Source organism: Notamacropus eugenii, chromosome 5 (genome assembly GCF_028372415.1).
Source record: "Notamacropus eugenii isolate mMacEug1 chromosome 5, mMacEug1.pri_v2, whole genome shotgun sequence".
NCBI lineage: Eukaryota > Metazoa > Chordata > Mammalia > Diprotodontia > Macropodidae > Notamacropus > Notamacropus eugenii.
In genome coordinates this window covers 210367603-210389995 of record NC_092876.1, presented here as the reverse complement: position 1 = coordinate 210389995, position 22393 = coordinate 210367603, and positions in this window count along the sequence as shown.

Below are 22393 nucleotides of genomic sequence, written 5' to 3'. Positions count from 1 at the left end.
TCCCTTATAACAAAGAATTAAAAGAAAGAAGGGGACAAGAGAAAATAAGTCAGCAAAACAAATCAGCCAAAAGAATCTGTCATTGTATTCCATGTTCCACACCTGCAGATGCCTTTCCAACCTCTACAAAGGTATCAGACAAGATGTCTTCTCATGTCTCTTCTTTCCAGCTACATTTGTTCTTTATAACTTCACAATATTCTGCTTCTACTGTCTTATGTTTTTATCTTTTGTTATACTCATTAGCCATATTATGTTCCTGGGTCTACTTACTGTGTTCTTCATCATTTTATGTAAGTCTTTTATTCTTTTCTCCATTTGTCATGTTCATCTTTTCTTATAGCAAAGTAATATTTCATTAAATTCAGGTATGAAAATATGTTTAGCCATTCCCCCAAATAATGGACATCTATTTTGTTTCCAATTCTTTGTTATCACAAAAAAAAGTTCTGCTCTAAATATTTAGGTACATGTGAAGATTTTCTTCTTATGAATAGCGTCCTTGGAGAATAAGACCAGTGATTGAATTTCTGGGTCAAATGGTATTGACATTTTGGTCGATTTGTTTAACTAAATGAAGGAAGCTAGGAAAGCAGTCACTCCAATTTAGATCATTTTCTTGTTTATTAAAATAGACTCCTAATTGATCTACCTACTTCTAGTCCCAAAATGTGTAGAGGTGCCTGGCCCACCACCTAATTGTACATCTCCTGTGAGGAGGTACCAAATTAAAATATAATTAAGAAATATTTAACAAAATAAATAAAAATACAATAGAACATAGATAATGTTAATATATGCTTCCTAAGTCAATATGCACTCTCAGGGATCTTTACATACCTCCTATTTCTGGTTTGATACCACTGGTCTGGCCTATCTTCTTTCTAAGGCATCCTTTACTTCTGCCCAAATGATCTTCCTAATCTATCGCCATGATCATTCCTTTATTCAAAAAACTTCTATAGTTTTTCATTGCCTTTGAATTATGTGGAAATTCCTCATCCTGGCATTCAAGGCCCTCTGCAATCTAGTTCCAACCTATCTGCCCATGCTTCTCTTCTGCTCTTCATCTTCAAGTATTTTATACTAGTAAAAATATGTCTGTCCTTTCAATGTTCTCATTCTTGCCTTTCCCATCTCCACAGCTTTGTTCATGCCATCTTCCATGCTTGAAATAGATTACCCCCACTGATCTTCATATGAGGCTGCCCTTCCTGTCCTTTAAGGCCCATCTCAGATTCTACTTCCTCTATGAAACTCTTTTTCTTTTACACATTTCCCCTTCACACACACACACACACACACACACACACACACACACACACACACACACATACACATCAAAGGGGTACTTTTTTCTTGCTTCAAATTTCTTACAGTACTTTGAGAGGAGAGGTGTCTGTCTCTCCTTTGCCCTTATTTCAATTTCTCTTGTATTATAATTACTTGTATATTTGTTCTTTCTTCCCTTCTTTCTTGAAAGGAGAGGCTGTATCACACTTGTCTTGGTATCCCTGATATCTAGTCTGCTCGATGCCTTACACAACAAGCACTCAAAAATATTTGTGAAATGAATTAATGGATAAAAAATTCTGTAATTGTAAAATGTTGTATGTATATAAGGTGGAATTAAACTATTATTTAAACTCCTGTTTTTTGATTCTTACTTCTTTCAGACAGATTCTTAATTTTCCCTTGAGATTAGATGTAGCAGCTAAGTAGCATGGGATATAAAATGTTGGACTTGGAGTATAAAGGAACTGTGTTCAAATCCAGCCTCAGACACTTACTAGTTCTAGGAGTCTAGATAGGTCAATTAACCTCTCTCACCCTCAGTTTCCTCAGTCTCTAAATGAGGATAATAATATCATCTACCTCACAGGGTTATTGAGAGGATCACATGAGAAAACATAGGTAAAATACTTTGGAAAACTTGAAGCACTACGCAAGTGCTAAATATTATTATCGGTTTAATCTGCAGGGAGGGGGTGCTAAAAGAGGGTGGGGATAACTCCTTGGTCTGCTAAGAAGAAAGACTTATAAACCCCCAAAGAATATCAGGTTGAAAAATGAGTGCTCTGGCTAGGGAGAATAATTTGTAATTTAAGAACAAAAGTGTTAACGATCGATCTCTTGAGAGAACACAAGGGATACCGGTCACAATGGAACTCAAGAAACAGAATAATGTAGCCTCTTTCATGCTAGCAATCCACTTTGAAAGCCATTTCCTTGCAACAAAAGGAAAAATGACATGTAAGAAATTAAATATATGGCATGGGACACTTTACCCAAAACTACAAGCAAGAGCTCTGGAAGCGTTTTCATGCTTTGTACTCTGGCATAGTCATTCCTATTTTCTTCTCTATCTTTCAGGCTCCTCTGGTATTGCTGCCTCCTGGAGAAGGTTAAGGACACAGATCTGTGACAGCATAAAGTCTTCCTAAACTAAATTGACTCCAACAACCCAAGTGACCCTTCCCATTCAAAGCAAATGTTATTTTCCATGAACTTGATTACTTGGTAGGAAACTCTGAAGCAGGAATCATAGCAGTCACAAATTACCCAGGACCTGAAAATAAAATTGTTGCACCTGACAAAATGTTTTATCTTTGATTTGTAGCCCTTTGTGATTAGGAATCAGGACTTATTGGTCGACCATGATCTTATCCTCAAATCCTCAGCAATAAGCAAAGAGCCATACTATACAAAGAGAGAAAATTTTACATAGTGAGAAGTGTTGGGTCACTTCAGGGAACATGTGCTCTGATATATAGAAATGGCCAATATGATTCATGACCACAGTAATGGTCATATGATTCATGATCACAGTAACACAAGAAAACTTGAACAGCCATGTGAAGAAAGGTTGTAGGACTTAGTGTACATATAGTAGCATCTGACATTATCAAATACTCTTTCCTCCTAGATACTTCCTTCTCTGGGTTTTCATGGTACCTCTCACTCTTAGATCTCCTACTTCTTGTCTCCTACCTACTGCCCACTGAGGCAGCTGTAGATAGAGCATTTGGCCTAGAGTTAGGAATATGGCCTCAGACATTTACTAGCTGTGTGACCCTTGGCAAGTCACTTAACCTTTGCCTCATTTTCCTCAACTGTAACATAGGTCTAATAATAGCACCTGTCTTGCAGGGTTATTGTGAGAATCAAATGTGATATATGTAAAGAGTAAAGTGTAAAGTATGGTGCCTGCACTAGTAGATAGATAGAGAGACAGACAGATGGCTAGATAGACAGATAGATATACACATACATATATATTTTATATGTTTATATAGATAGATATACACACGCATATATATATATATAGATAAAATTATATACCATATATATAAATGCTTATCTGCTCATGCTTATTCCCCCTGTCTGACCACTCCTCCTCAGTCTCCTTTGATGGATCATCATACATATCATGTTCCCTAAATGTGGATGTCCGCCAAGGTTATAACTTGGGTCCTTTTCTCTTTAAAATCTTTCACCTGATGAACTCACCAGTTTCCATGGATTTAATTATAATCTCCATGTAGATGACTCCCAGAAATATAAATCCAACCCCAATTTCTCCCTTGAGCTCCAATCTCAAATCTTTTAAAGTGTATTGTCTCATAGGTACCTCAGTATCCAAAACAGAATTCATTATCTTTCCCTCAAACCCTACCTCTCTTCTCTTCCATTTTCATTGGACATCTTCTTTCTAGTCCCCAAAGTTAACAGCCATGGTGGTACTATTCTTGACTCCTCATTCTCACTCACCCCCACATACCCATCCTGCTGTCAAATCTTATCATTTTTACCTTCACAACGTCTCACATCTTATCTTTTCTCCTCACACATTTACCACCCTAGTTCAGATGCTACTAACCTCTCATGTGGACTGCTAAAATAGTCTCCCAGTTGTTCTGTCTCAAGTCGTTTTCTTTCCCAAACTATCTTACACATAGGTGCCAGAATAATTTCCCTAAAATGGAGGTTTGTTCATGTTGCTCTCCTTTTCATTGAACTCCAGTGGTTCCTATTACCTCTAGGATAAATATAACTCCTTTATTTGACATCTAAAATGCTTTACAATCTGGTCCTACCTCCCCAATTCCATCATAGATTACTCTTCCCTTCCTCTGAGGTCTGAGCAAATTGGCCTTCTCTCTTTTCCTCAAATACAACATTCTATCTCTCATCTCAATGCCTTTGTGAGGCGTCCATCATGCCTCTCAGTTTTCCCCTCTGACTCTTGGAATCCCTTATTTCCTTCAAGATTCAGATTTCCTTTGTAGATGTTCTATGGGTTGTGGGTGTCAACAATCATTTATTAAGCAGTTGGTATGTGCCAGGCACTGTTCTATGCTGTCTCCACCTTCAAGTAACTTTCCTTCAGTGTAGGCAAGATTCAGATTTCCTTCAAGATTCTCCATGAAACCTTTCCTGAGGTACCTTGTTTCCAATGTCCTCCCTCTCAAAGTTGCTTTCAATTTATTTTGTATATATTCTATACATATTTATCTACACATCATCTTTCCTAATAGAATGTAAGTTCCATGAAGTGAGGGTCGTTTCACCTTTGTTTTATTATCCCTTGCTTTTAGTATAATACCCAATACATAGTAGAAACTTGACAAATGCTTGCTGGTTGACCAAGTGCTAGACCTAAAGGTGGGAAAACTTGAGTTCACATCCCACTATTAACATTTACTAGTTATATAACCATGGGAAAGTCATTTAATATTTTAGAGGTTCAGGTCACTTTCTAGAATATATCTTCTAGGCAATAAATGGGTTATAATCTATTTTGGTGGAGGGAATTCTAATACCTAACAAAATCACAGATCCGTGTGTAACACAATAAAACTTTTCAAATACTTTCCATAAAAGTTTCAAAAACTTTTCTTTTAAACTTGTCTTAGTAAATGTTTGCTACTATTTTTATCATGTGCTTCCTCTCAAATGAGTGTTTTTCCAAAACTTTGGTCACCCAAATATGGATTTATAAAGTCCAACCTCTAATCCCTTTGATTTTTGGCAGATCCACAAACAACTTAATCCTCAAGTAATTAAAGTAACCCAAAAGTTAGAGACCTCTGCAATACAGCTCTTATTTATCTTTCCAATTTTGTATCATATAACTCCCCCTTCATTCATTCTGAGTTCCAGGCAAACTGACAAGCTAAAATGTAACATTCCATCTCCTGCCTCATTCCATCTGTAGTTTTGTATAGGTGGTCCTCCACGTCTGGAATGAATGGCTTCCTCACCTCCCTACCTCCCTCTTGTAGAATTTCCAGCTTCTTTCAAAGCACTCTTCAAATACCACCTCCCCCAACCTTTCCTTAACTCCACAGTCATTCAACCTCTTCACTTCTTGAAATTGCAACACTTCCAATAAAATGTGTATGTATTTATCTTCATAGAAGTTATATCTTCTTAACCCCTATGAGTACTGTAAGCTGCTTGAAGGCAGGGGTATTTTTTTGCACATAATAGTCACTTAAGAAATATTTGCTGAGTTGAATAAAATTAAATCAGTATAATTATGCTGCTGGTATTTCCCTCTAAGCCACTTCCCAATTTATCCAGAGCTCCCCCTCAGTGTTGTGTCATTGTGATCCAAGTGTACATGGCTTAAAATTAGTAACATCCAATAGAACTTGAGTATAGCCATGTAAAATGGAGATACTTTTAAATACTTTCCTGAATTAACATGTATAAATAAGCATATTGATAATGCATTTTTGCTTATTGTGAATGTAATTTTGTTTCTTAAGGGAAAGATCTTCCCCATCCATTAATAGGCCCATATGACCTGCTTAAGTCACATGGAAACCTGAGTCACATGAGTCAAGACACATGGAACAGGAAGGGGTAGACCTGGAAGGATGGAACAGGAAGAGGTGGAGCTAGAGTAGAGCTGAGAGGAAGTTAGAGATCAATCAGAGCTGGGAAAGACAGCAAGTAACATGAATGGAGAGCTTGTTTGTGATTTTGTTTAAGGGAGTTGGTTTGTGGGAAACCTAACAGAGGGAAGGCTTAGGATGGTGTTGTTCTCCACATCGTTATCGTGCATAGAGGTCTTTGTTACTATGAGGGATTCAACTTTCTGGTGTTTGAATAAATGTTTTGGTTCTGTCTTCCATGTGGAGAATCTGTTGTATTTTGTGATTCAGAATTACACTGGCATATTCATGGCTGCCATAGGCATTGTGAATATCATGTTGTAGCTACACTAAATTAAGGTGGAGGCGGGAAAACTGGAAGTTTCATCATGTAGGCTCCCCAGCTGGTAATCCCTTTCTCAGGATATGCACAGCCAAGTTATATTACTCCAGTCAAGCATATGGACTTCCTTGCTGTCCCTTTAAAGCAGGAGCAGATACTCTCTGACTACTTTTCATTAACCACTAGTAATTCAAGAGTTCCTTGACTGGAGTTATACATTGTCTTCTTGAAAATTATCCTCCAAGAGATCTCCACTCAAAAGCCAAGAAGCACTGTGCTGTCATTAGATTTGACAGCTCAACAATCATCAAAATACTTTGACTCATCTTCAGTACAGACCCTCCCCCTTGCCCAAGTCATCATGGCTGATAGGAAGAAATGAGAGGATATCTCAGTATGTGCTGAAGGAGGGGGTGTCTATGAGTTTGACTGGAATACAGACTGAACATGCACTAAATCAGGACCAAGTAGGGGGACCTACACCCTTTTTACCTTTCCACCTGACTGTGTTCTTCTCCCAGCACTCATATTAGAGTGCTAACAAGAATAATTGGGGGAGAAAGATAAGAAAAAAAGATTGAAAAACTAGAAAAGGAGTCATCTCATCTATTTATGAATGGGAGTGTCATAACTAAAGTCTGCAAAGAATGGAGCTTTCCTTCATATATTTCTCCAACTTTTACCCTTAACTATTTTGCAAGAAAATGTTGCCCAGAATGTTCTTCTACAATATTACCCAAATTCTCTTGAGAATTTGGTCCTTAGAAAAAATAGCATTGCTAATGTACAGAGAACTGGGCTCATTTGTGCTTGTATTCCCAATAGATAATACAATATATGACTCATAGTAGACATTTAAAATGCTTATTGGTTAATTGATTGAGAAAGACTTGGATTCAAATCTTGCCCTAAACATTAACTAGCTTTGTTCTCTAGAAAATTCACTTAACCTCTCTGAGCCTGTTTCCTCATCTGAAAAATAAGAGTTGGATTTTTTGGCCCCTAATTTCCTTCTAGTTCTAAATCTATAATCTAACATTCAAAGAAAGGAGAGAGGTACTTATTTACTTCACCACTGTGACACTAATACCTTATAATTTTGCTTTAAAAAGTGGAAATGACTGAGATGTAGAAAAGTAAGACCCTAAAGACATTTTTCTATTCAAGACTGAATCTGGATGTCCCTTTGTCTTTCAAATCTCACCTATTTCATTATCTTCTTTAATAGTTTCTTATTTACCTTTTTTACAATGTATAATGGATATAGCCAATTACTGTGAGAAGTGGATTAGAATAGTCATTCTTTAAACAATGAAGATTAATTTTTAAGCACTTCTGATGAGGAAAAAAATGTAACATTTCATGCACAAGACCTGAAGCTGTCTGATTTCATTTTAAAGGCTAGAATGCTTTAATGTCAACTTGGGAGCTAATGGATTAAGGACTATTGTCTTGTTTCTTACACAGTACTAATTGATTTTGAGTTGATGTTGAGACAGCTCAGCTCATGGCACCATGTGGTAAATGTCTCACAACAGCCAGCCAGAAGAATTAATCTGACTGTTCCCTAGTCAAAGAAATTTTTTTTTAATTTTTCTTTCTTTAAATGACCCATTTGGGTGTACCTCAACCACAATCTGCAATGATGTAAGGGTCAGAGGATAAAAGAATATTCTTTTTTCATCTGGCCGTTTCTCTTCTTCTGATTGCCAAAAAAAAAAAAATACATTCACAGAGATATTCAAAGTTTATCCATTGAAAAGATGGCCATTGACAGTAAGTTTGGGGCTTCATAACATGATTGGTAAAGTATTAGGGACTCAAATATCATTCCTTAAGGACAAGGGCAGTATAGAATGACAGAAAGTTCTGGACTTTGAGTCAGAGGAACTGGATTTGAATCTCATCTCTGCCATCCACTAGTTGCCTGATTTTATGTGCACATGGTCATGAAAGTACTTCATTTGCAAAATGCAAGGGTTGTATTCAATGCCTAATAAAGTACTTCCTAACTCCAAAGAGATGATCCTACGAGCGAAGCAAGCTTTAAGAATCACTGGCAACATACTAAACAATCTAGTAACATTCAGATGGGTATACCTGTGTACTTTGAGACAGGTTATTTAACCTCCTTGGCTTTTTTCCCTATCTGCAAAATAAGGGATGCCATCTCTGAAAATAAATGGCCAAAGAGTCACAAAGATTATTCAACTGCTGTTAACTGAAAAATACGAAAGAGATTACAGAGGAATTACCCTATTGTAAACTTTGAAAAACATAATGAAATAAATAAAATACACCAAAGACCTAACAGTAGTTATAAACAAAAAGCATTCTTTATTGTGTTGGAAAAACTAGACACACGTGCCAGGGTCTCCTGTAAGAGACCACTGCATCGAGGCTGAGCTTGTGATTGGACAAAGAATCAACAGTGAGGTGTAGCAACACTGGTGAGGCACAAGAGCAACAGAGAGGCAAGGTTGCCTAGCGACAAAAAAAAGTCTATTCATAAACTGGACTTTATGACTGAGTCTACTGGTGCTCACCCAAGTTGAGGGACCATCAGATCTTTGATTTAGTTGCAAGAGAGTTTATTCAGAGGGTGAAAGCAAAGGATTGTTGTTATAACAAGCTCAGGGCACAGCTTGCTTGTTGGGCCTTAGTTCTGGAAAACAGGGTGTCTCCTAAGAGTAAAATGAGAAGAGTGAAGAGAGGGGTGGTCTTGGCATGGGGATCCTGACAGGGATTTAGATGGCTCTAAGGGCTCTTCTAGCTCTAGATCTATGATGCTATGATCTTAGCAAATGAAGAATTGTTGCGAAAGCCTTGAAAGGAAGGTCAAGGTTCTGAACTAAAATTCCAAAACTGGAATTTGCAGTTCCAAAAAAAAAATAATATTTGTTTTACACATTATATAATTCAGGGGGGAAAAGTCAACTTTGACCCTAATTATTCAGCTTTCTGGCAGAATAAGGACTAGACTATGATTTCCTTGGTATAAAGCACTCTGAATGATAGGCTTCCTCTACCAATACAAGTAAGCACTAGCACTGAGAGGTTAAGTGATTTGCATTGATATGCATCAGAGGTAAAACTTGAACTCAGATCTTTCTCAGTTCAAAATCATTTTTTTTCTTTTTAAATCTGTTATTTTTTCCTCAGTATTTTTTTGGTTCTCCTTTAGTAAGCTGCTAACTTGTTTTTTGAGGTCTTCTATTGCCTGAACCCAGTTTAAGTTCCCTTTGGAGACCCTGGAGACTGAGGCCTTGACTTCCTCTGACAGTATGCCTTGTTCTTCCTCATATGAAAGGATGGGGGAAGACACCTGTTCCCCAAGAAAGTAGCCTTCTATGGTCTTATTGTTTTTCCCTTTTGGGGGCATTTTCCCAGCCAGTTACTTGACCTTTGAGTTTCCTCTCCACAACCACCTCGCCTCCAGTTCTGCCAAGCCAGCACTGGGAGCTGAGATGCAGATGAGCTGCTCCAAAAACTCAGGGGCTTTAGATGGGGGCAGGGCTGCTATTCAGTGTGAGATGAAGATCAGCTGCTCAGGTGGGGGCAGGGCTGCCACACAGGGCTCAGTTCCCTCAAAGGGTTTACAATGAGACCCTCAACAATGGATGAGGATTACTGCATGCTTTGGGAGCCCCTGTCTGCTGCTGCCTCTACTGCTGCCACCTGAGGAGGCCCGATTTATGGGGACACCATGCTAGGCCAGCCGAAAAGATCCTCTCACCAACCTTTGGCACCTGTGGGTTGAGGGATCTGCGCTGCTGCTGGAGATTCTGTCCCTGAAACCTGCTCAGATCTGCTCCTTTTGGTGCCGCCCAGCCAAGGCAGGGTTGGGCTCTGCTCCACATCTGGTGCATGACAGACTTTTCCCGTGGGTCTTTTAGGTCACTCTGGGATAGAAATCTCCTCCACTCCGTTGTTTTGTGGCTTCTGCTGCTTTAGAATTTGTTGAGAGTTCTTCTTTACAGATATTTTATGGACTGTGGGGTAAGAGCTAGTGTATATTGGTCTTTCTATATATTTGTCTTTCTACTCCACCATCTTGGCTCTGCCCCCCAAAATCATTTATTCTCTGTAAAACCATGCTGCCTCTCTTGTCTATACAAAGCATCCCTACTTCATTTCACTAAGGGAATAAATTTTATATTGATTGTTGGGGGGAGGAGAGAATGGAGCCTCTAGTTCAATTGCCTCCGATTACTCCCATACTTTGATTACATCTTTTAAGCCACTAACTGTTGCACATAAGCTCTCTGTCACACAGTTTTCCATTGTGTTTGGGTTATTAGCATAGTGGGAGTTGAACTGGTACATACTCCATGGGGTATTGTATTGTTTCTGCTAGAAGTGGGGGTGAGAAGGAGGTATGCAAGCTCTTATACCTTGCATAATTCTTGCATTATAATACTACACAACAATTTCACAATTCTACTATTTTGTTGCTTAGTCATTTCAGTTATGTCCAACTCTTCATGATCCCATTTGAGATTTTCTTGGTAAAGATACAAGAGTGGTTTGCCATTTCCTTTTCCAGCTTCTTTTATAGATGAAGAAATTGAGAAAAACTTGCCTAGGGCCACATAGTTAATGTGACATATGAGGCCAGATTTGAACTGAGGAAGATGAGTCTTCTTGATTTCTGTCACTCTATCCATTACACCGTCTAGGTGCCCCATTCTACTAGTTGCAGGCTCTACTTTATGAGGAGCTGAGGTCTACTTTATCCTTGTTTCTCAGTGTATCAGAAGAGATATTACCATTATTTACAAATGGCATCAGCCTGGCAACCATTTGATGGTTGAGCCCTGACCTCAGACTGATCCATACCATCTAGAAGCTCATCAGCACCATCAAGTCAAATAAGACATGCATGGGCAAACATTCTTTGCCAGCTGAGAACACACTCATCTTTAAAATTTTTCTAGCATCTCACACTAGGTGATGTTTGAGTGATATCCATAAGAAGCAAATAAAAGATAGTGTGTATTCTCAAGGTTTCAAAGACCAGAGTTTACTGTGCTTTGTCCCAGACATGAAGAACTTAGGTAACCCAAGGAAGTTTATTTATGAGAACTCATGTAAATAACATTAGGTTTTTCTGAATACCCAGTGGCAGTTTATAGCTAATATATTTTATTTCATTTGCATTTTACATAATGCAATTTGATAGTCTCATATTGTCTAATTTAATTCTTCTCAGTTCACTTTTCAAAGGAAAAGAATTACTCAGAGCTTTCTTTTTGTCTTGGTTTAGCAAAATCTTCATATGAACTATACAAAATTATCTTGCAGAAAATTTGTTGCCATGGCTGTTGGGGTGGGAGGTCGAGGGGAGCCACTATTATTAAAGGCATATGGAAAAGACTGAATAATTGGTCTCTTATTTGGACTTGAACCCTGAACTTTGGATGAATATAATATGATAGAACCATTTTATCATCAAATGAATCCAAGGTAATGGAAATTATTTTTTCTTTCTTTTAAAAAACTAAGGATACATATATAGCACTGAAACTAGAGATGCCAGTCACATCTATGTTGGGCTTTTATCTCAGTTTCTCCACCAAAATGCTTTTCCTTTTATCATACATAAGATTTTCACTGGTGTTTATTTCAGACACCTGCCTAAGTCACATTAAGCTTTATGATCTTAAGCAAGGTTACTTCTTCTGAAGCTCAGTTTTCTCTTCTATAAAATGAATTACCTTCCTTTTTGTCATACAAATCCTTGGTAATATCCTTAACACTTATTCTTCTTTAAAGTTCCTTATTATTTATGTGTTACAGCCTGCTTATATTCACCATACACCTCTCCCTTGCCCTCTCTGTGACACTCATCTCTAGTTCTTCAAAAACAGTGGTGTTCTATGTCTTGATACCAGATATATAGTAACATCTGTAAAATGCTAGTGTAATAAAATGGACCTTTGCTTTCATGGAATGTTTGGAGCCAGTAAGAGCTTTGCACTTTCCTGAAATCAATCTCTTCCATTCTCCTTATCCTTTTCAACTCTGGGCCAGCTCATTCTCTAACTGTACTGTCTTTCTCAGATATAAATACTATTGGATAGGCTCTATAAAGTGTCCCTCCAAATGCATATTGAAACCTGGGTAATAAATAATCTTCATTCACTAGTTTTTACATGGATAACAGGAAGAGAAAATGGTCTGGTCACGTAGCAAGAGCACAGGATGATAGTTAGGCAACCAGGATGCTCTCCTGGTAGCCTAACAATGTCAGAAGGAAACAAGCATGCTAACCAGAACATTGGATGGATGACTTGTAGCAAGATTTTGGGAGAACATGGCCAAGAGTTATACTAGTTAGGCTGGCAAGGATGGCTTATCGTATATATATCACTAGAGGACACTCCTGAGTTGATGGGCTCATAGATATATTTGAGTAAAATTGCATAATTAAACTAGAGTGCTCAGAGTAAGGATTGTTTCATTCTTCCTATTTGCATCTACAGCATGTGACAAGTACTTAATAAATACATGTTGATTAATTGATTGCCTCTAAAATCTCATCCATCTCTGACATTTGGTGATTCTGTTTGTAATAATAATTATAATAGGTCAAGTTTATGTAAAGTCTGGTAGAAGAGCTGAGGATTCATTAAAATGACTTTGTATTTCCCTACAGGTGGAACTGAGTTCAATTCCTTCTGAGAAAAACTACTATGAGTGCTTTTATGCATTTCATGCCTATTTATGCATTACTATGAATTCATTGTCTTCTACATTTCCTGTGGGGTAAAATAAAGGCTATCCTTTGCCCAACATGCATTTGTTACCTTGAGAACTTGTAGAGGAATTGAGAACCCTTTAGCCTCAATCTGTGTAAAGTTAGATAAGAAATATGTTTGAAGATTTGCCTGGAGTTAACTGCAGATGGGACAATGAGTCAAAAGACAAAATGATCTTTTTGAGGTCAGCTTTTGATATTGAACTCAATCTGTCAGCCCAGCTCTTGGGAGGCCCTAGGCCATGTGTTATTCTAATAATGTTGACTTTATCCTAAAATCTTTACTGGAATGCTCTTCCAATTTGGATTCCTTTACCTGGAAGTCAGACTTTCACAACCTGGTACAATATTGTTGGCTCTGAAGTTAGAGGATTTTGGTTCAAATCCCACTGCTAACACTTCATACTTTCACTTAATCTCTCTGAGTCTCAGTTTCCTTTCTGTAAAATGGGACTGTTGAACTAAATAGGCCTTAAAAATCCTTCTGCCTCTACATACATAATCCTTCCTTAAAAGTCTTATTCAATGTATTCTATGATCCAGCCCAAGGAGTTTAGTCTTTTACTGTCAAGTATTCCCTGTACATTGTGGCCACTGGATAGACAACCTCTTTTCAGTTTGACTCTTCATGACCTATTTGTTTTATTCTTGGTAGAGATACTGGGATGCTTTGGCATTTCCTCTTCTAGTTCATTTTTATAGATGAGGACCTGAAGCAAACAGGGTTAAGTGACTTGCCAGTGTCACACAGCTTATATAAGTCTGAAGCCAGATTTGAACTCTGGAAGATGAGCTTTCCTGACTTCAGGACCAGTACTCTATCCACTGTGCCACCTACCTTCCCATCTTTTCAATTAAACCAATACTATTTAAATAATTCACTATGATAGCAAGGGAGATAGCAAGTCCCACTGGCCTTGCCCCCCACCATGGTGTAGCTTTAGCCCAAGCTGTTCTTCTGGCTAATAGAATCATGCAGATGATAATTTTCTTTACTTGAAAAGAATGCTACCCAAGAATTCTCCTTCTCTTTATAAAAGCCATCAAGATCGAGGTTACTCTTGAAACAACCCCCAATGTTAGCCCTGCCCAAGTAATATCCCTTCTCTTTTAGAAGATTAGATTCTGGGATAATATTATCTAACAAATTCCTGTCTTCTACACAGGAGTTTGAGATTCAGAGTCCATGAATAGATTACAGGCCTAGTAGACAATCACATCTGCACTTCCCATGTGCTACAGGAAGTTTATTATTGTTCTCAGTTGCTACTATCTCTTGGGATGGTAAAGTCTACTCTCAAGAACCCTCCTCACAAGAAGAATGGGCTAGATAACTGTGAGTAAACTTATGTGCTTCTGTCCAAAGGCAGCTCAAGAGGGAGAAGACTGTGAACATGCATAGACTTCTTTGTCTCTCTGCTCTGCTCCAGCATATAAGTCCATTCTGTTATGTCATCTGAACAGAAAAAAATGACAAAAAAAAACCCTAAGCAGGAATGTTATTGCATCTTTATAGGCAATGGCTTGTCTTATAAGAATCTGTCCTTCCTAGAGTCCTTGCAAATCATTGAAAACATAATCCCAGTCTCTGACATCCAGTAAGGAGCCATCTTTCATTTTTTTTCTTTCCATGGAGAGTTGCCTATCAGATGCACCAAACAAAGCCTTACCATCCTATAAGTTAATCAAATTGATTAGGTATATCCACTAATCTATTCCCTTTACATTATAGCTACCAATAAGGAAGACAAGTCTGGTGGTAATCTAAGGGATGCATTAGAATAGAGCCAAGAAGATACGTTATTAAGCTTTTATAGTCTAGACAGATGGGAATAAGAGGCTAAACTAGAGTGATAGCAGTGGGTAAAAAAATGAAGGAATGGATGTAAAAAATATTGGGAATATAAAATCAAAAGGATTTGGATCAGATAGGACAGATAAAAAAGAGGGAAGAGTCAAATATAACACCATGGAGAGCTATAATTAGGATAGGGAAGCCATACTTTTCCAGTGTACCCAAGTTTGGAAGCTGCCACAAATTATAACACACTCTTTCCTTCAGCAGCATAGAGTCTACTATAGTAACTAATTTTCTCTTCTGTGCAACTGAATTTGTCTTAGTTATTTCTTATATTACTTTCACATCTGGAATTATAAAGCTGACTGGAGGAAGCATTTTGTATTGCTCACCCTTTTGTGTATGTTCTTGTCCAAGAAAAAAAGTGGTTAGTTATGGTTTTGACATCAGGGTTGCTAATAAAGGGTACCTGGTTGGTGCCATTGACAGAAACCATCAGAAAAAAGGTATAGGTTTAAGAAGAAAGCTTTGAAAGTTCAGGTTTTATCTTTCCGGGTTTGAGATGTTAATGAACGATCCAGGTGGAAATGTCTTGAAGATGATTCAAAATATAGGCCTAAATCAAAACAGATAGGTCAAGACTAGAGATAAGAGATTTGACTTATTTACATAGCAATGATACTTGAAACCAAGGAAATGAATGATATTGGAAAGGGAGGTGTGATAGGGAGAAAAAAGCCCAGGAATTGTGGAATACCTCCCATAAGGAGTCAAGAAAGGGTAAGGATAGAAAGAAAATGTGATTAGAAAAGAAGAAAAATCAGGACAGTTATCTTTAAACTGAGGGAGAAGAGAGTATCCAGAAAGAGGGGATGGTCACGCACCAGATACTGTAGAGAGGTCAAAGAGAATGAGCATTTAAGAAAGACCATTGGATTTGTCATTTCGGAGGTCACTGGTATTCCTTGAGATAGCAGTCTCAACAGAGTGGACAGATGAAGGAGAAGCCAGACTGCAAGGGATTATGGAAAGGATGGGTTTGTGAGGAAGCAGATGAAGCTCAATTTAAGCCTAATGGCTCACTGAAAACTGAAGTTAAGCTACGTCTTAAGACAATTCTTGATGAATCTTGTGTCTCTAAACTAGTTGGTATAAACCACATCCTCTGTCTCGTGGCCAAAGGCAATCTGCTACCAAGATTACTACCATTGCTTTTCTGAACTGTAAAATTAGTGAACCATGGCTCCTAGTAATGCAGTGAGAATACAAGCAAATTGGGAGAGGGAAAATTGGATAAAGGTTCTGCAGTCCTAATGCTACTATTCTCTCTCAGGATCTTTTTTATTCAGTTACTGCTGTTGCTGCGTGCCTAGTGACTTAGAAGAGCTGATATATGCACACCCTGTAGGCTGAGTCCATGTTTTCTGGTCGTTAGATAGAGCAGAACAAATGCCCTTTGTTTTGAGTCTCATGGGCTCCTTCAGGTTTTGACTCAAACTGAGTCTTGTCATCTATACTTGTCACTGTTACTTCCTGCCCCATCTCAGTGCCTGCCATGCTTCTATGAATGGTACATTGGCATCTCAAGGCAAATAGAGGTGAATATTCTATTTCTCTTGGCACTTATTTTAATGCCCAAAACATTGCCTGAGTGCCCTAGGTCAATATTTCTGGGATACATTGAAAGCCTTAAGGAACTGGCTTCTGGGCCTACACTGATTTTCTAAGTAGCAGGTCAACAATATGAGATGATTCAGTGTTGATGGAATGCCAACAACCTGCTTTATGCTATACAGAACATAGAATTAGATCCTGTCTCTGCCAAGGGATTTTTATACTCTGAGTTTGACAGACAAGCAAGACACAAATACAAGGCAAGAATGTGAATGCTCTCTGGGGAAAAGCAGGGGATTACCATGGCACAGAACACAAACATCTAAAGTAAAGTTGATCATCCAAAGCAGTAGCTAAATACAGGTAAAATATCTCTCTACAGTCCTATCCTCAAACTCAAGTTCCATCCCTCTCTAATGAAAGAATTCAGGGAAGACATATCCAATATTCCCAGGTATGAAAATTGTCATTACTTTTCATGACTTTAAGTTTGAAAGCCAGTCCTATTTCCTACTGGGTGCTTTTTCTATAATAATTAATAGTAGCATTTACATGTATTTCAGGTTGGCAGAGCAGTTTATGTAAGTTAGTTCATTTGGTTTTCACAATAATCCTGTAAGGCAGAAGCTATTATTATGCCCATTTTAGACTTAAGATGAGGAAACTGAAACTGAGAGAAGGTGCCCAAGTTCACACAGCTCCTCTGTGTGTGAGGCAGGATGAGAATCAGTCTTTCTGACTCCAAAGGTCACCCTGCAAAGGTCTTCAGGGATTGTCATGACAATGACATTGAATATGAATAAAAAACTAAATGAAGAGCCTTTCCTTCCCCCTTCACTATCCACCTTCCAGGTCAATATTCTGGCCTTTATTATGTTCCCAGCAGCAGTGGCAACAACATAAAGTCAAAAAACTTTTGTGCCAAGCTTTGGCCAATGTAAAACCTCCCTGTTGGTGTACATATTAATTCAATATTCATTCTTCAAATCTTTTTTAGGAAAGACAGAGCACTAAATACTAGGAGAGATCCAAATATGTCAAGCTGCGGTCACTGCCCTCAAAGGTATTACAAGTTATTCCATAAATACGGAGAGATACTTCTATTCCTGTTTCTGACTTACTTCTGTCTTTGCCATTTAATTGTTCTTCAGGCTATTGGTTGTTCTCATTTCTCAGAAAATTTCCTCCCCCTGCTAAGGATTTGTATTTCGTTTTATTGTACTTTTTTCTGTACTATCTATATTTCTTTTATATTAATCCCTCTTTTCTTAGTCTTCTCCCATTTTGCTATTGTTGAAACTTATTGAAATTTTCTTGAGCTCCACTTTTTTTTTTAATGTTTACAGTGTATATGATTTACCCCAGTTTTGTTGGGTTCTTTTTTTCTGATTTCTGTCCTCATTTTTCCTCTCATTTCTTCTCTAAAATGATTTCATGAACTCTGTATTATCGTCATCTGTTGATTGCACTATGACATTAACTTACAAAGAAAAGGAAAACTGATCTTGAAAAACTTCACATATATTTTGTTGTAATAGTTAATCAAGCACATTTTTCTATTTTTAGCAGGGCAGAAAATATAAGAAAAGCTGACCTGGAAAAGTAGCTTTGGAAGGAATAAATTTATTTAGGGAGTGCTAGATACAGATAAATCAAAGAAACATATGTGTATTTGTAGTAAATGCCTACTCTGTACAAAGCACATTTATGGAAAATTCAAAGATCTACAAAGGATTTACAGTCTAGTTTTCCAGTTTTGTTTTGTTTTAACTGAACTTATGATTCTTCTGCATACACAACTCTTGGTAAAAGAACCCTCTCTACCAATGCATATTCCACCTGTTCTAGAACTTAGTCTCAAAATATTTTCTTTGGGTACAGAGAATTTAATGTGACTTGTCCAGTTTCACAGAATATATCAGAGACGATACTTGAATACAGATCTTACTGACTCCAAAGATCAGTTGGCTGTCCACACCACATTAGATGCCCACCCCTATTCCCTGGATGGCTGTGGCATGACCACAAGATATATGTGAACAATCAGAAGATACAAAGATAGGTTCAATTACACCCTCCTTTTAATAGCCAATCATGGGACTCATTTCCAACACAACCAACACTCTTCCACTCCATTTTCTACCTTTCTACCTTTGTTAGATATCAACCCTCCCCATTCCAAGCTGGGTGTTGGTTTCTCAGGACAGTTATAATCTATTTAGCTAGGTGTCCAGAGCTGGGCCTAGAATCAGAAAGACTGAAGTTCAAACCTCAGACACTTATTAGCTATGTGACCCTGGGCCAGTTATTTTACCTTTGCCTCAGTTTCTTTAGCTATAAAATGGGAATTAAAATCACCCTGCATGACAGATGCAGGGTTGCTGTAAGGATTAAAAGAGGTAATATTTGTTATATTTACTTAGCACGGTGCCTAACACATAGTAGGCTGCAAATGAATGCAGGGTTGGGGAACCTGCAGCCTCAAAGCCACATGTGGCTTTCTAGGTCCTTGGGTGAGGTCTTTTGATTGAGTCCAAATTTTACAGAATAAATCCTTTTATTAAGGGGATTTGTTATGTGAAGTTTGGATTCAGTCAAAGGGAGACACTCAAGGACCTAGCCACAGGTTCCTCACCCCTGGGTCTCTTCTCCTCCAATTCTCTACCCAGAAACTGTAGATATGCCATTGGGAAAATTCTCTACATGCCCACCCCTTTACAACCTCCCCCCACTGCCCACTTCATCCCTGGATCACACTGTGACTATGGTAGGCATCCCTCTGAGATAGGCTCTGGGATGCAGGACAGTGAATCAATAAAAGCCCTATCATTCTCTTTTTTCTTTTTGGGTTGGAGCAAGATAATCACTGAGAGATGAGTTGCTATCTGCATAGTAGTTCTCTCTACATTGTCTTTTCCTCAAACCCCCCCACTACTACCATAGGGAGAGAAAGGAACCTGTAATTTAATTAGCATAAGGATCTCTCAGATGAGGAAACTCTTTCAACTAATGCTGGTTAACAACCACTCCATAATTAATAGTCTTTGGACAGCAGCCCCAATACTGAGAGATTAAGTGATTTACAACCAGAAGATGTCATGGGCAGGACCTTAAACTCAAATATCCCTGACTCTAGCCATCTCTTTATCCACAACAGCTCCAAACAAAACACACACAAAAGAATAGACAAGAGATATTACAGATTAAGACAGAGACAAAGAAAGAAACAAAAGGGGCAAGGGGGGAGCAGGGAAAAGAGACAGAGAGAGAGAAACTAATAAGAGATAGAGAGGACAAGTGAAAAGTCAGGTAGGTGGCACAGTAAATAGAGCACCAGCCCTGTAGTCAAGAAGACCTGAGTTCAAATTTGACCTCAGACACTTAATAGTGTGTGATCCTGTCATTTAACCCTGTTTTCCTCAGTTTCCTCATCTGTAAAATGAACTGGATAAGGAAATGGAAGACCAATTCAGTGTCTTTGACAAGAAAATTCCAAATGGGTCACAAAGAGTCAGACTTGACTGAAAATGACTGAACAACAACAAAGGACAAGTGACAGAGGAGAGCTAGTGAAGCCAAGAGGAGGGAGAAGCCAGTGTGGGCTGGAGTAATTAAGGAAGGCTTTCTAGGGAAGTGAAACATAAACTAGTCCTGCCTGGAGGGGTGGGATTCAGATAGGCAGAGCAGAAAGTAACCCAGGCACTATTATCCTAGTGCTACAAATAAGGAAAGTGAGAGCCAGAGCCATTAAATGATGACTAGTAAGTGGCATAGCTGGTTGTAATTGAACCCAGATCTTCTGTCTCTATGTTCAGTGCTCTCTCATGACTAGAACAGAGGCTTCATGAAGGGTAGATGTGGGAAATAGTGGGGAAAGATAGGTGAGGGCCAGAATACCAGCTGCGAATGTTGGCTAGGTCAACATTTTTCAAAGTAAATTCTGCAGCCCTCTGAGCTTCCACAAAACAGTTCTCTGACTCCCAACCTACCTAGCGGCTTGTTAGTTAACCACTGACAAAAATTATCCAAGGATTCTTTGGTAGGTATTTTTGCTAAACAAAAACTATCAACACACAGATCTAGCACTTAGCACATTGCCTTTCACATAATAGGTACTTTAATCAATGTTTTTGATTAAAGGATTGGATTTGGAAGGAAAAGTGGTTTAATTATATGCTCAAAGTATAGACCCATGGTATATAAAAATAAGTGGGCCCTAAGCAACAGATTCAACAACCTTTCATGAGTCTTCACTACATAAGCAGGGTTGGCATAATGGAATTTTACAAAGAACTGAAGGACAAGTTTAAGATTTACACATCAAAGAAGGGATAGCCAAAGGGAAAGATCAGCATCTGGTAAAATCATGAACTGGTCAGTACACACTGGGGATAAGGCTAGATCTTGCAGACCAACTGTTAACACAAGAGATATAGCTAGTTACTTAACATCTCAATTAAAGTAAATAGAGATAATAAAGTTGACCCAGAAATTCTCTTATCCCTAACCAGTTAATCAACTGAGCTAAAAGTCTGAGGTCTTAGCTGAATTCTTTAGTCTCTAATTATATGACCCAGTGTCAAAAGGACATGGTGGTCATAAAGCCAAGCCAGAAGAATTCTCTATGAAGTCATTTTGGTTTTTACCCAATAGAATGTACATATGTATGCATATATATACACATATGTATATGCATATATATATATATAACATATATTTATACATACAAATATGTATATAAACTCTACCCTTCCACAGGAATCATGACATTATTTCTTTCATGCTTAGTGTGGCACATTGTAGGAGCTCAATAAATACATTTTAATTGATTAACTCTTGTAGCAAGGTTGAAACGATGGTAGCCTCGTTTCCCAGCTGTCATAGCCTGTCTGCCTTTCAGCATCTTAGGCTGCTCTTTTGTCAGTTAGCACTCAGATAAGATCTCTCCCTTTGATGTCTTGGGTCTATCCCCTGTCCATTTAGGATTTAGCTCAGTCATAGACGACAACTTTATGAAAACTATTTCCTTCAGGAGTGACAGCCTTTTATTAGACTCCTTTCCAGTGCAGGTCTAGAGTATCCTATAACAGTGATCCCTCTTGAGCTCTCTAGAGGAATCCATAAAGTACTATGCTCCATGACAGTATTAATAGTCCTTTCAAAGACTTACTTAAGGAAGCAAGCCAATGTAGCACACCCCATACCCCCAACAGAGTGACGTTCTAAGCCAGGGGTGGGGAACCTGCACCCTTGAGACCACATATGGCTCGTTAGACCCTCAAGTGTGACCTTTTGACTGAGTCCAAGTTTTATGGAACAAATCTTTTTATTAGGGAGATTTGTTTGGATTTAGTCAAGAAACCACACATGAGGACCTAGAGGGCCACATGTGGACTCATGCTGCAGGTTCCCCACCCCTGTTCTAAGCACTTCTCAGGTTTCCTCCTATTATATAGGGCTGAGGTACTGATTGCCATTTCATAGGACTGGGATCCTAAAATAAGCCCAAGGAAATTTGATTGGTTCTTCTTAAGATGAGATACTTCCAGTAGCTACACTTTAGACAAATTATTGTCCTTGGAGTCAAAAGACGATCACTCAGATCCTATCTCAGACATTTACCGACTATATGATCTTGGACAACTTCTCTTGTATCCAATTTAAAACGAGGGTTGGACTCAATATTCTTTCAGTTCCCTTTGACCTCAAAATCTATGATCATGTGACCCGGTACTATACATAAAGTTGCCTGCACAATAAGATAAAACTGTGTGTCATTATGTTGTCCTTTGTACTCAAAGAGGACCAAAATGACATCACGATGTTGGAGTCAAAGTACAGTGTGTCCAACTGTGACAGATAAGACCAACATGAGCTTGGAAGCTCCACCACAGGTCACCACAAATAATCCATTTGACATTCAGTATAGAGATGTCTCTAAATTTGTGCGTCCTAAGTTTCTTTTGAGCTACTGAAATTCTACTTTGCTCATAGAG